General features: G+C 35.9%; 1 protein-coding gene across 4 annotated transcripts in view; it reads right to left on the reverse strand.

The window, feature by feature from the left end:
• The window catches only part of tnr (tenascin R (restrictin, janusin)), a 226242-nt gene that overhangs the window by 103981 nt on the left and 106990 nt on the right, over positions 1 to 15271 (reverse strand). For all 4 annotated transcript variants that reach the window (XM_055201777.2, XM_055201776.2, XM_055201778.2 and 1 more), the window contains exon 3: positions 7715 to 7772. The gene's annotated coding sequence lies outside the window, so the exon portion shown is untranslated. The remainder of the gene's footprint in view (positions 1 to 7714; positions 7773 to 15271) is intronic.

Genomic DNA, 15271 nt, shown 5'->3' on the forward strand with positions numbered 1-15271 from the left:
AAGCTGTTTTAAAGAGCACCTATTGTCTGATTCACGATTTAACATTTCCTTTGGTGCGTAAGTGTGTATTAGTTCATGTTAGTAATATGCAAATGGTACAAATCCCAAAGTAAACGAATAACGTGAGTTTTCTACTCCAAAGTAAATCTCTTTTCTTGGACTACAACAAACACACGGATTGTAGGCAACAGTTTATTTCCTGGGATTGGTGATGTAGACAAGACCGACATTATCATTATTCCTTCTGCTTTAAACTCAGCCTGTAAGCAACTCCTGTTAGCATTGCATTGTGTTTGCATTGAATCTTTCAAACATGGTAAGGAGTGTCACATTTCTGGCTGATTCAGAGATATTCAAGCAAATCACAATGTATAGATTAGCTGACCAATCAGGGACACAGCGCTTTATGTTTTGTTAACCATAAACCACACAACACATTGCGTTATACAAAATACACAAAATAACATTGTTTTTAGCATTGAAATAGGTGCACTTTAAAGCATGAAGAAATAGCTGTGACAGGTAAAACTTTTACATACGGTATTATGATGCTCAAAGATGTGTTTTAATTGGTAAAATTATTGATGACAGGGAGACTTAACCATTAAAATTAACTAGATTAAGGCAGACACTCTTAATTCAATTCTGAATATGGCACACAATAATTTTAGGCGTATGTTTCTCTTTCTTAACCTGAGAACGCTGCATGATATTTTCTCTTTATTTTCAACATAAAGTCAGGTCAGGGTGAAACTTATCATTTTGTTTATCTGAATCACGCACAAACCCCAATGACAGGAAAACAAACATCTTACCAGTCGCAAATATAATGAAAATTCTGCACACAATCTCTGCAACAGTTCTTCGTGGTTAAACCTTGACACAGTGCACAATGAAGTCCTGTTATGCCTGTAGTAAACTTACTGAGGGAGCTTGGCAATATACAGTATGACTAAATAAATCTTTCAAAACTTTGCTGATATATTAAAACCATCTACTACTTCTCTGGCAGCGTTTATGGGGATATCATTGCCTGTGCTTTCCTAGCTAACACAGTGTTTCTTTCTTCTGTATATGTCGGTGGATCAAATAATTTACCAGGGGGTTGCATTTGACAAGCAACATAATGCTATCTTCCTTTAAGTGCAACCCCCTCTGAAAGAGCCATTCTTTCACTCATCCCTCTCTAAAAGATATTTACCTTTCATCTTTTCCTTTTAAAGCCCTATGTTTCCTTCTGCTCCACAAGATGACAGACATTGTACCAACCCAGAGAAATATCTGTGTTCTCATATAGCACTGATGAAGCAACGGGCAACAAACGCAAACTATTTTTAAACAATATAAGTAGTGTATAAAGCTGTGAAACTAAATGCTCAGATACTAACTTAAGCACAAACGTGCCATTCTTTTATGTATATGCATGATATACATTACAAACTTAAAGTTTAAGATGCATATTATTTACAGATTTTTTTGCATTGTGATACTCCTCCTTAAAGAGATCTTTAGTTCACCAAAAACTGAGTTTTTATATTATTTTGATGAACACAAAAGAAGATATTTTTAGAAATGATGGTAAGCACAGAGCTGATTGTAACCATTGACTTTCATAGAAGGAAAAAAATATTATGGGAGTATTGTGATAAATGATGAAGAAGAGATTTTGATAAATGATGGTAAGCACACGGTTGATGGTAACCATTAAAGGTGCAGTGTGTAAATCTTTGCCGCATTTAGTGATGAGGTTGCAACCAACGGCTCAGTTCACTGCTCACCCCTCGCTTTTGAAACGCATAGAGAAGCTACGGGAGCCGCCACCAGACAAACATGTCATCGTCTGAGACAACTTGGTAAAAATGTTTGTCCAATAAGGGCTTCTGTAGAAACATGGCGGCACAAAATGGCGACTTCCATGTAAGGGGACCCTCTGTGTATGTACATAAAAACATCTCATTCTAAGGTAATAAACACATAACGGTTCATTATGAAAGGTTTTTAAACACCCCTGATAATACAGTTTTGTAAATTATTTTGCATTTCTGTCAAGAGATCCTTATAAAAATTACACACTGCCCCATTAAATTCCATCATATTTTTTTATTCCTATTATGGAAGTCAATGGTTACAATCAGGTGTGTGTTTAACATGATTTATCAAAAGATCTTATTTTGTGTTTATCAGAAAAAAACATTCATACAGGTTTGGAACAACACGAGGATAAAAAAATATGACAGAATTTTCATTTTTGGGTGAACTATCCCTAAAGGTGCAGTGTGTAAATTTTAGCGCCATCACCACTAGTGGTGATGCAGCGAAAAGCTCAATTCACTGCTCACCCCTTGCTTTTGAAATGCATAGAGAAGCTACTGTAGCTGCCACCGGACAAACATGTCATCGTTGGAGACAACTTAATAAAAAAGTTTGTCCGTTAAGAGCTTCTGTAGAAACATGGCGGCACAAAATGGCGACTTCCATGTAAGAGGCCCCTCCATTGTATGTCTCATTCTAAGATAATAAAAACATAACGGTTCATTATGAAAGGTCTTCATTCACCACTGATAATATAGTTTTGTATATTATTTTTGCATTTCTGTCAAGAGATCCTTCTAAAAATTACACACTGCACCTTTAAAGATAAATAATCAAAAGCTTCATATCAGTGCCAACTACATGACCTTTGTCTTGTTAGCTCTCTGTGCTCTCCCACATGTTTGTATGTAACTGAGGTTGTGAAAGCTGGTAGAAGAAATGAGGGTGTAGACATAACATGAACCACGAGGAAACAGACAGGGCTGACCCGGACGGTTCACCTGATGCGGACAGATCTCGAGTCACTGATGGATCAGAGGGTGAAATTGGACATGCATTTGGGATTGTATGACTCTCGCACATCCATTATTGAGCAGCTCGGGTTGAGATTGATCAGAGATCTCGTTGCTGTCTTTCTCAGGTCGCTGGATTTCGATCCAAACCCGAAACGCACCTGATGAGATGACTTGGGGTCGACGCATGATGTCTGAATTACATTACAAAGCCTTCGGCTTTCCACTGCCAGTTCTCGCTTTCTCAGCTAGCAATAGGACAATTTATAGATTATTTTCAGTTCTCAAGTTCACATATAATATTTTACAGAGACGATACAAATGATGCTCTTGATAGTCGGTATAAAGCAGTGCTTCTCAATTATTTTCTGTCACGCCCCCCCTAGGAAGAAGTAAACATTTCGTGCCCCCCAACTATCCGCCGCGACTGTAAATAGTATAATTTGTCTATAAAATGACACATCTGCAAAACATTGTATCCTTATTAACATTAAAGAAAACACAAAAATAGAAATATCGATCAACTTACAACAAAGAATAACTTTATTAACATTTTTTTTTAGTCTGTAACAAAAAAGACTTAAAATGCATCAATTTGCCTGAAAAAAAAACAATCCTTATTTAAAGTATAATATTTTTTGACCATTTGATACTGAAAAATTAAATTAAATATAATCAATAAATAATAATAAAAACTCAAGCGGCTTATCAGCGTGATTGGGGTGTAATCTCTTTAGGTAACAGTGCAAACAAAATCACTTCCTGAAAAAGTATTTTCCCCGGGGTCTTGGGGGCCCCCGCCCTGGTGTCGCTTCGAGCCTCCCCTGGGGGGACCCGCCCCACTATTTGAGAAGCACTGGTATAAAGGCAAGTCAAGCACTTATAGTTTAGCAAAATGTTGTATCAATGTCACCCCCCTAAATGGCAATCACACATCTGTGAACTGGTGTCTCTGCTAATAGCTCATTAATATGAGAGTCATACGCCTGTCAAACAGGCACCAAGCTAAACAATGCTAATCCACATTGATCAAAGGCTTCCCGCTCTGTCACTTCCCCTCCATTCTCTCCCACCCACTCCAACCACAATTAGGGTTCCTCTCAGTGTTTCATTAAGATGTTAAAAATACCGAGTTGCCTCCACCTCCAGAGACCAAAGTCATCGAGACACATACCGAAATCCTCATTTACCATTGTGAGAAACTAACCGTGGCATCTCCCTAAACATTTCAATCAGGTGAAGAGCCCCACTCGTGCCAGGGGCTCACAAAAGCGAACGCTAATCCCTTGCTGGCCCCAGGGCTCCAAGGCACATGCAATGTGTGATGATAAGCTCATCTTCCAGCAGGGAAGAAAAAAAACTAGATTTAATTAGCAACAGAAAGCCTGATGTTTTTCCATTAGGTAGCACATAGATTCTAGACAAAATAATGAACTGATGTAGGACTAAGCAGTGATAATTATAGGCTTTAGGTAATGAGGGGAAATACACAGGGCATCCTTACTTGTACTGTTGCTTGGCATTATTATGCCAAGATGGCAACGGCAGGCCTTACACACTATTGGCTTCAAAAAGCTCTTCACAAACCTATGGGTTACGTCACGGACACCACATCCATATTTTTTACAGTCTATAGTTGCGACTAAGGAGCCCTTGAGCAAGGCACCTGTCCCCATTGCTCCCCGGGCACTGCAGTGATAGCTGCCCACTATTCAGCGTGTGTGTGTGTTCACGACTCACTGGATGGAATAAATGTATAGGTTACATTCCAAGTATGGGCTACCATACATTGGTCATTACATCACTTTCCCTCTCAGTGGAAATTATGATACTCTATATTTAACAGTGGGCTGCATTAGAGGCTGTTCACATTTGTGTTTTTTGCATGCAAAAAGTTTATTATTTTAACTGTGGACACGCTGCAAGCATGCTCAAATAGAAAGTGACAGGAACCAACCAATCAGCTCACCCTTTACGTTTCAACGTTGCATCATGTAAACATTGTATCATTCCACATCAACTCAAGACAGAGGAACAGCTGATCAGCCCAGAGCCGTACGATATGTCAAGCAACTATTATTTTGTCACAAATAGAAGACATTATGCATGGAGCTCACTGATCTTTATAAATTGTAAAGCCACCGCGCCGCCATGTTGGTATGCCCAAACATTCTATTTTTATATCTGAAGTCTCCCTGAACATTCTTACAACGCAAACGTCCTAAGCATGTCCATAGTTATTTACTGAAAGTTGTACATTTTGCTTTTTAAACAGTTATTATACATTTAAACATTAAGTATCAGATCAGCAGACAGACCGCAGCATATTAAGTATTAATGACAAACGTTCTGAAATCTAAATAAATAATGATGCTTTGTACCGTAGGTGCATGCAATAATTTGGTGGTTTTGTAATTATGTGACTTATTCAGAAAAATTAAGCTATTCATGTAGCTTAATGTTAAAAAACGTTATTTATACCCATGTCATTAACAGAATGCAGCAGACACGCTCACCTTAAAGGATTAGTCAATTTTCTTAAAAAAAAAAAAATCCAGATAATTTACTCGCCACCATGTCTTCCAAAATGTTGATGTCTTTCTTTGTTCAGTCAAATTAAAAATATGCACTTTTAATCCACAATTTTTTGTCTTCCTCCGGTCCTGTAACGTGCCAGGGCGACCTCACGTAATTGGGGCATCACGTCAAAAGGTCACGGATGACATATGCGAAACCACGCCCCAGTGTTTACAAGTGTGGAGAAAGAGGACCGTTACGACTTTGTTGTATGTCGAATGATACAAATGAATGTCTTTGTGTCAGTTTATTGTTTAAAATGGTCCACAAATGTGCGCTTCATATATGTAACACGTGACATTTCGACGTCATTATGCAATTACATGAGGTCGCGCTGGCGCATCACAGGACCGGAGGAAGACGAGAAGTTGTGGTTTAAAGTGCATATTTTATTTTTATTGCCAAAAATGACAATCGTTTCACTAGATAAGACCCTTATGCCTCGTTTGGGATCGTTTAGAGTCCTTTGAAGCTGCGTTAAAACTGCAACTTAAAACTGTTAAATATTGGGGTCCACTACAGTCCATTAAAATGAGAAAAATCCTGGAATGTTTTCATCAAAAAACATAATTTCTTCCTGACTGAACAAAGAAAGACATCAACATTTTGGATGACATGGTGGTGAGTAAATTATCTGGATCCTTTAACGTTTTTGTATAAATCCTTTACCCTTCCCGATTAAAACATAAACATTGCAAATAACACCAGAAGTAACAATTAATTTACGTACACATATCCTAAAACTTAATTTGTGTGACTGATATGCTGTAAACTGGGTGAATTTAGTAGGAATACCAAGATGGCGGCTCAAACTCTGCGCTGGCTTCACCTCACGCTGTTACGTTAAGCATTCTACACGCAAACCAGTCATATAGATCAGTAATGGAGATGCATTAGAGAGTGTGTATCATGGTTGCTTAGCAATAACATACAGGAGGAAAGTTGCGCCGACCAGCCTGATCTCACAAGAACACAGGCACAACCTCACCAAATTGCATTTTACATCTTACTTGTAGACTCATTTTCTTACTTTAGGTTTAGATTTTGTTTCATTTGAAGTCACCATTATTGTGATCAGTGTTTGTTTTAGTCCAATTTTAGGTTTCAGACAGAGATGGTGAGAGAGAGGATAACAGAGCTTTTAATTCTGCTTCAGTGTTACCTTTTAACACTCTGTATGATTGGGACAATATTTACATTCAGCAGCGTTCATTCAACTCTGGGGGTTTTGCTCCATGAGGGCCTCCTAGGGGCTAAGTGAGGGCTGCCATCAGGGCCTGTTCTGGCCCAAGTCTGGGCCAGTTATGGGCTATTGTCTGTAATCCAGAACTGGGCCACTGCAGGGCCGCCACTCCCCGCTGCACGTGGGCCAAGGAAAACCGGCCGTGCGGGCCAGAGCCGGGCCGGAACAAAATTGCTATCTGGGGTCTCTTTTAACCACTCACACCTCCCAAATTTATACGGTGATGTTAAAAACATTTTATGTTGCTCGTGAAGTGATTTGACTCGACTTACAGTTCTTCTCACTTTATGTGAACTGTGACCACAAAAGCACCAACGATTTCCACACAACATCTCCTGATCATTTCACCGAACCTGTGAAAATCGCACACCATACACCTGGCCTAACAGGTCCTGTAAGATTTGCGTTAAAGTCATGAATGATAAATCAAAGCATGAGGCTTTTTGTGTAAAGGTGTGTTCTCTGCACAAGATGCTGGAATTGGCTTCAATCCCCTATGACTATGCAGAGGACAAATGGATGGATGGATGGATGGATAGTCCCTTATACTTTATTAGAGGCTAAGAAGACAAATGTGAAAACCAGAATATCAGAGATTCTTTAGACTCCATACATTAAGCAACACCTTAGTAACCACCTTAAATGACTGAGTAACCTCATAGAAATGTGATAATAACCATTCATAACCTAGCAACATCTCAAACTTCAGCATCCCTGTTTCAGAGTTTACACAGATTCATTTTTTTAAATATATTTTAAATTGTATATTGTTTTTGACTCATTTTATACATTTTTTTGATGGCTATTGATGGAATGGAAAGTAATGCACAGGTTCATCAAGCCCGAAGTCACATAGGCAGGATGGTTCATTGTATAAGAAAATGTGTTGCAAGAAACAAAAACCCAAAGACATCTTAGTTTCTGTAAATTTTAGAAATATCAATGCATATCATATACAGTATCTAAATACAACACAAGCAAGTATGCAATATTGAAATATTCGGGCATATCTCTCTGCTGGGAGAGAAAGAACTGCTTAGCTGTTATCACAAACAAAGTGTTATCTTACCTTTAGTGCCAGTGTTGATGCTCGTCCTGTCTCACCACACAGAAGGAGAAGCAGCCACCTGTAAAACAGAGAATCAATGAGACCATACCACACATACACGCATATACTCAGCATGCATTCATATTTTTACATGCGTATATCAAACACATCCCTAAAACAATGAAGCTTTCTACTGTTCACATCACAGCGTGGTCCTTATCTGCACTTTCCTCCTTAGGGAGATATGCTGTAGTTTACCGCGAGCCAAGATAAAGACAATTTCTCTCTGGCTTTTGTTGATAGCACTGAGCATGGACTAATGTGAAAAAAAAATATGTATTTTTTTCTGACCATAGCAGAATGTAATGTTTGGGGTAGACTGGAGCTTAATGGGGCAGTCGGTTGTTGAGGGATGTAAATTAGGTGGGTACTTCCTATTACATGACTCTTCCGATATGCATATGTGTATTGATCTGAGCTTTCCGAATGAGCGGACCACAAAGGGCACAAGTTTTCCCTAAGGATACATCCTATGGATTTATTTACTTTTGAAAATCTACTAAAGGAGGCAAATGTTCAGGACAGCGTAATTGAAAGACTGCTGTAGTGAATAAAAAACTACAGTAGAAAACGGATATAAATTAATACGAATAACAACTTTATGTCTTTTTTCCTTGGAGGGAGGCAAAACTACAGAGACATAATGGGAGAGAGCAAGTAAGCAAACTTTTCAAATGTAAATAATTTCTCAGAAAAAGAAAAATGCAAGAGGCAAGTCGAACAAAAATAGCACTGTGTTGGCACCAAAAAAGCGAAATGAATACATGAATGCAAAGACCAGGGCTTGAGAACAAATGCATTTTATTCATTCCACAGCGTGCCAAACAATCAGTGTACCTGCGATGTTCCTGCTCGGACACACTTCGGTGCTCATTTTCTGACATAATGGGTTCACCTTTCATTGCGGCTCGCAACATGTGAAGTGCTACAATCAACAGTGTGGCCGCCTCGCCCGCTGTAGCTTTTCAATTTCTCTCCTCCGTTTTAAAAATTCATGAAGGAGCAGTCAGAAACACATGCTACCGCTGTTTGCCACCCACTCTTCCTTCCAAAATGTTCTTGGAAATAGTGAAACATTTTGACCAAGACAGAGAAGGAACGTTGAGGGAATTCCTATGGTTTTTTCAGTGATTTATGGGCTTCCGTATATACCACAGCCCGAACATGATGGAAGTCCGGCTCGTTGCGTGCAGTCCATGCAGCATGTCAGTCCGTGAGACATCGGGGAGAGTGATCACCATGGGCTCAGCATTTCACCAGTTCTATGTGAATCAGGGTTGACTCGGCTGTAATTTGTTATCTTTCGGAGTTGTGTGGATGCGGCAGATAGATTCCGAAACCATAACCATTTATCACCTGTCACTGGAAACTGCTTTTACACTTTTTATCTATTGTTGAAAAAATGTTTCGGAGAAATGTTGCATCTATATGGGCCAAGATTCATAAATTCTGACAAAATATGAAAAACAAACAATAAAAAGTGTTTGTGTGTTTTTTATTTTATTAATGGCTTCTCATTATGGCATAATTTACATGGACCATGACAACAAATATTTTTATAATCGATTAATCAGATGATTAATTGACTAATCGGATAAAAGACTAAATATTTACTCAATTAGAATTTTCACTTATTATAGCTGAATAAGGCACTAAATTAGGGTATTCACATGTAGAAGTGTACCTTTAAAAGTGCAAAAGCCACACACTACTAGAGTTACTAGATTACTGAAAATATATTTTTGATTTTGATATTTTAAGCCTTCCCTTACGAAAAAGAAGTAAACTTCAAGTTCATTTTATTAAGTATACTTAAGTAATGTTGGAGTATAGTTTTAAGTATACTTTATGTAGTAAGTGTACTAACATTTGTGTTCTAGTAGTAAACTTGTAAGTGTACTGCTTGAATACCGCTTGGGACTAAATTGGCCCACTTTTAGTATATAAAAGTATACTTCTAAGTGTACTATAAGTGTAAGAGTAGTCAACTTTAAGTGTACAACTAGTGCACAATTAGTTCTTCATTTGTACTGCAAGTGAACTCATGAGTATACTAGTAATTTTCTAGACTTATACTTCAAGTGTACATGCAAATGTTTGTTAGATTACTCTTAGTAAACTAGTGGGTTACTCATTTTGTGCTGCAGGTATGCTTCCAAATGTTCTTTTAATATACTTTTAGTTAACTAGTAGTTTACTAGTCATATACTGAAGGTGTACATGCAAGTGTTCTGTTAGTGTACTCTTAGTGAACTGGTGGGTTGCTCATTTTGTGCTGCAGGTGTACTTCCAAGTGTTCTTTTAATATACTTTTGGTTAACTAGTAGTTTACTAGTCATATACTGAAAGTGTACATGCAAGTGTTCTGTTAGTGTACTCTTAGTAAACTAGTAGGTTACTTATTGTATACTGCTTGTGTAACAAAGCACTTTGACACTGAGGATCCATCTGCAGGTTTTTATTAAACACTCATATTCCAACAGGCAAGGTCAAACAACAGCAATGTCAGGCAGGCAAACCGCTCAGCAATGACAGCCGGTACAAATCAAGACTTTGCACTAACTGAATGTTTCCAGAGAGTTTATATAGGCTGTCCAATGAGTTTCAGGTGGCAGAGTAATCAGTCCAGGTATGCGGGATTATGGGAAATGGAGTCCAGAACGAAAGTAAATATTCAGGGGATTCAGCCATATATATATATATATATATATATATATATATATATATATATATATATATATATATATATATATATACAACCTCAAATCAGAAAAAGTTGGGACACTGTAGAAATTGTGAGTAAAAAAGGAATGGAATAATTTACAAATCTCATAAACTTATATTTTATTCACAATAGAATATATATAACATATCAAATGTTGAAAGTGAGTATATAATATATAAATAATATATTTATAATTTTTTTATTTATTATTTTTGTTTGATTAGCTCACTGATAGCATACGAAAGATTTAGCTTCAAATTGAAAGTACAATTAAAAGGTATATGTCAAGTATAAAAATTAATACACAGGAACATTGTATTGTACTTTAAGTGCAATATATATATATTTATAGTATGATGTTAAGTTCACTTAAAGTAAAGTTGAGTAGTAAACTACTAGTTAACTAAAAGTATAGTAAAAGAATACTTGCAAGTATACCTGCAGCACAAAATTAATAACCTACTAGTTTACTAACACTAAAGATTCTCCATAAAGATAATATACATTTGTACACTACATATACTTTCAAAATTTACTTCAAATATACAGTTTCTAAATGATGCTAAATAATGTATTTTATAAATATGCTGTCAGTGCATTATAATGATAACTTTAACAGATAAAGTATACCTAAAATAAACTTTAAAATAAGTTCAAATTAGTATACTTTAAAAATTGCACAGAACTTTAACTCCAAGTATATATTTTTTAAAAGTATACTTTTAGAAAATATACTAAATTATAATTATTTTGAAGTATATTAAAAGTTTAATTGTAAGCAAATACTTTCAATATATTCAAAGATGGTTTCTTTCTAAGTATATTTGTAATGTACTATTGCAAAGTTAAATATACTTGAAATACAATAAAGTATATTTATTTTTCACCAGGGCTATTCATATGGCTTTTTGCAGCTTTCTTGATGTAGCTTTTGTTGTTGCATTTTTACTTAATACTTTTAAGTATATGTCAGTAAACAAGTATAGGCCAAATATACTTAGACATTTCGGTCAGTATAGGTCAAGTATACTTTAGTACAATTTAAGTATATTTCTAAGAAGTACCTAAAGTACATTTTATAGAAGTACATAAAAAGTCTACTGAAAGTATACTTTCTTTTTTTTAGTTTAAAAAAAGTATACTTATAGCACACTTTAATAAACTTCTTTTTCGTAAGGGTTATGCACTGGAAAAAAAAACTTCTGGACATCAGTTGCACATGATTAAATTAGGTTTTCTTAAAAGGAAATTAACATAAATTAAAATTAATTTAATTTCAATCATCTTGAACTTGTGTACATAATTAAATTATAAAACAATAAAAACAATAAAAAACTTAAAAAACTAAATAATTTTAAGAAAACTCAATGACTCAATGTCTTAATTTGGCTTAATTAGTCTTAATAACTTTCTCTGTGTTTCAGCAAATGAAATGATTTTTGGTGACAAATCTTTTATTGACACATATTTTGGGGAAATGCTTTGAAATGTTTCAAAAACCCAACAATACACCATTGGCAAATTCACTACCCTTTCGTGTTGTTCATGGATGGAAACATTAAACCTCTATCAGATAAATATATGTATATGTATATATATATATATATATATATATATATATATATATATATATATATATATATATTTTGCATAAACCTGTTATTCAACCTCAGTACTGATTATAACTACTAAATGATTACAAAAAAATCCATGATTTTAACTCTTTAATTGACAAGTTTAGAAGTGATGTCATTAATTTGGGGAAAAACTCACAAAATGACAGATTTTCAATATGAAAAGTGACTGTGAGGGGGCGGTCTGTCGAGATGGTGGGCGAGTCTCTCCGCTGTCATTTAAGTTATGATGAGTTTATATGGACGCAAACTAATATGTTGGAGTCCACTGCTTGTGTTGTAAGTAAACATGCTGCACAGTGTTTTGTACATGCATATGTTAGAGCTTTCTCTGATATTTCAGCGCAATTGATGAAATAGGATTGCGCAACTTTCACACGCTTGCAAAATAAAACTGCGGAGATCCGCCGCTTTAGTTTTGTCAACGAAAGGCTAAAAATAGTGCTGTACACTGTGTGTTCGCTCCAAAAGTCTGAAAAGACGTAAAACATTGTGTTCAGTACCTCAGATTAGATAAATGGGTGGAGAGAAGGCAGTCGCGTGTGGCTGTTCGAACACATTCAACCACATAAGCGTTTACACTACAAAAGCAATCCGATCAAAAGTGTTTTCGACTACCTCTGAATGTGGTTGAAAGAGGTCGAAAGTGGACAAGCTCAAAACGTTTTGAACACCATTTACACCTGGCATTAACGTCGTCCACTTGTGATCCGATTGATGAAAACGCATGTTAAGTGTAAAAAGTCTCATTGTGTCCACGTCATCAGGCCCAGGAAGTAAACTGTTGCCTACAATCTGTGTGTTTGTTGTAGTCCAAGAAAGAGATTTGCGTTGGAAATGATAACTCATATCATTATTTACCTCCGGGATTGTACCTTTTGCATATCGTTAACATGAACTAATACACACTTACACACCAAAGGAAATGTAAAATCATAAATAGAACGAAAGTTGCTCTTTAAGATTCAAAAACAAATAACGTCATCCTTAAAATCACTGGTCGCGCACCTGTGTGAATGCTTTAGATGTGTCACTCAGCAGATAATTTCCAAGTCTTGTCACACTTAATAACTCTTTAAACATCAATAAGGTCTCAAACTGTATCTCTCTTAATAACTATTTAAAAATCAAGCAAGTCCTGCACTTTATTTTCTAATTTCTCCATGTTTTAAAACCAAAACCAAAATCTCAGACGCGCAAGTGGATAGACACGCATCATTTGGATTAGTTAAGCATTTAGGACTGTACAACTCTCAGAAAATGTACAAATAAAAGTATGCATATACATTTGATGACTATTTACTGTCTATGGCTGCGTCTTAATTTATTTAATTGAGCGTTAAGCTACTTTTGAATCTGAGCTCCTCATATACTAAAGTACCATTATTGTTATGAAAGTACCACTTTATACATTTCATTAATATTTTATGTTTGCATTGCATTTTTTTAAGTGAGAGCTCATTTACATATTAAGATTAATATGCACACATTGCATATTAAAATGAATTGCCTGTCTTGGAATTAAAAGTGGAAATGCAGTTTTGTCAGTGAGTTAACAGTAAGGGTTGAAGTCTCAGCGCCCCACCGCTCATTGATTTATGATTCCCTTTTAAATTTAAATGTTAGATTTTATGAATCATTTTGTAAGATGACAGCCCTGTGGAATAATCTTCTATCATCCACTACTTTTTGTGAATTACACGTCAATTAATTGTGGCCTTGCCTTTTACCTTCAAAACTGTTTGGGCAACAAATTTATTTTTATTGGTCATAATGTCTAATGGTTAAACGTGATTAATGCACGCAGCTATGCACCTTTCTCTCCATAATTAAACAATAATGAAGTTATAGTAATAAAACTCAATTACTAGAAGAGCAAAATTTATTAGGTCAGAAACATTTTGCTTTTGTTGCATTTCGGTATTTGATTAATTTATCATCATGTCCTCTCTTTTAATATAAGAACACAAAATGCTGAAATCAGTGTTTTTTTATTTTCTTTTTTAATCATGGTCACACTTTACAATTTTGATATAAATCTTGTCAAATTATAATTCATGTTTTGCATCTTGGGTCTTTATGATCCACTGTCATAATAATGAATTTTAGTCACAGACAGTGAATAATGAATATAAAGCTGCAGAAAAAAAAGTCCACTAAAGTTTTGCCCTTAATCATTTCTACATTCGGTATTTTGTCAATGTTAGGAAGCGAAAACCGTCCAGTTCCCATTTATGGCTGTATGATCTGTGAATCTCTATTATTTCTTTCTTTCTTCAATTCACAGAGAAACAAATATGCCCAAAGCAGCAAAACACTGGATGTTTCTTGTCATTAACTATTGCAAGTAGTTTGAAAGAATGTACTGCTGTACTGTACTGTATTTCCATGGCTCCCTTACATTACCATGTGCCAAAAACACACATTATCTCACATAATCTGCATAAAAATAATTGATGGGCAAACACATAATTACTGTCGTTTTGTTTGATTTAATGTGTGTCTAAATTTGCATATAAAAATGCACAGTTACAGTTATAAAAATTCACAATAACTGCTACTTGCTGACTTTAGCTCACAAGAAAAGCAGACAAGTTTGAAAAGAGCTCTCATTCTGGGAAGCTGGGTTACACATTTTTTATTTTTGCTAAAGCCCCAGGAACTTTTTTGACTGCTTTCATCTTCAACGTTTTTTTTGAATTGTAGGGCTCAGTTAAAATAACTTCCTCCACCAGGTAAAAGTGACAGCCGTCACCTTGTACAGCCATGACATCAAAGAAAGTCTAAATGGTTTTAAAACCCAACATGGAGATCGTACAAAGCGATGACGAGAGTGCACCATTCAGTCTACAACAGTACACAAGAACGCAATGCAGCCACTTGTGTCCATTGTCCTGTTCTGCTTTAGGGACAGCATCCATCAAACAAAAGATTAAAATGGCCGGGGAGTTTGAAAATAATGTGCAATGGGCTTGCAGTATCTTATTAAAAGTGCTTTAATGGCTTCATGCCTTGTGGCTAAACCAACATCAGCTTATAGAGGTCAGAAAGCATCTCTCCTCATGCATCACAGAATCTGTCAAAAAACCACAAGTGCAGTTTTATAGCTTAGTAACGAGCAAACATCAAATCTGTTGTTCATTTTTTATGCTAATAAGG

Source organism: Misgurnus anguillicaudatus, chromosome 2, assembly GCF_027580225.2.
Source record: "Misgurnus anguillicaudatus chromosome 2, ASM2758022v2, whole genome shotgun sequence".
Taxonomy (NCBI): Eukaryota; Metazoa; Chordata; class Actinopteri; order Cypriniformes; family Cobitidae; genus Misgurnus; species Misgurnus anguillicaudatus.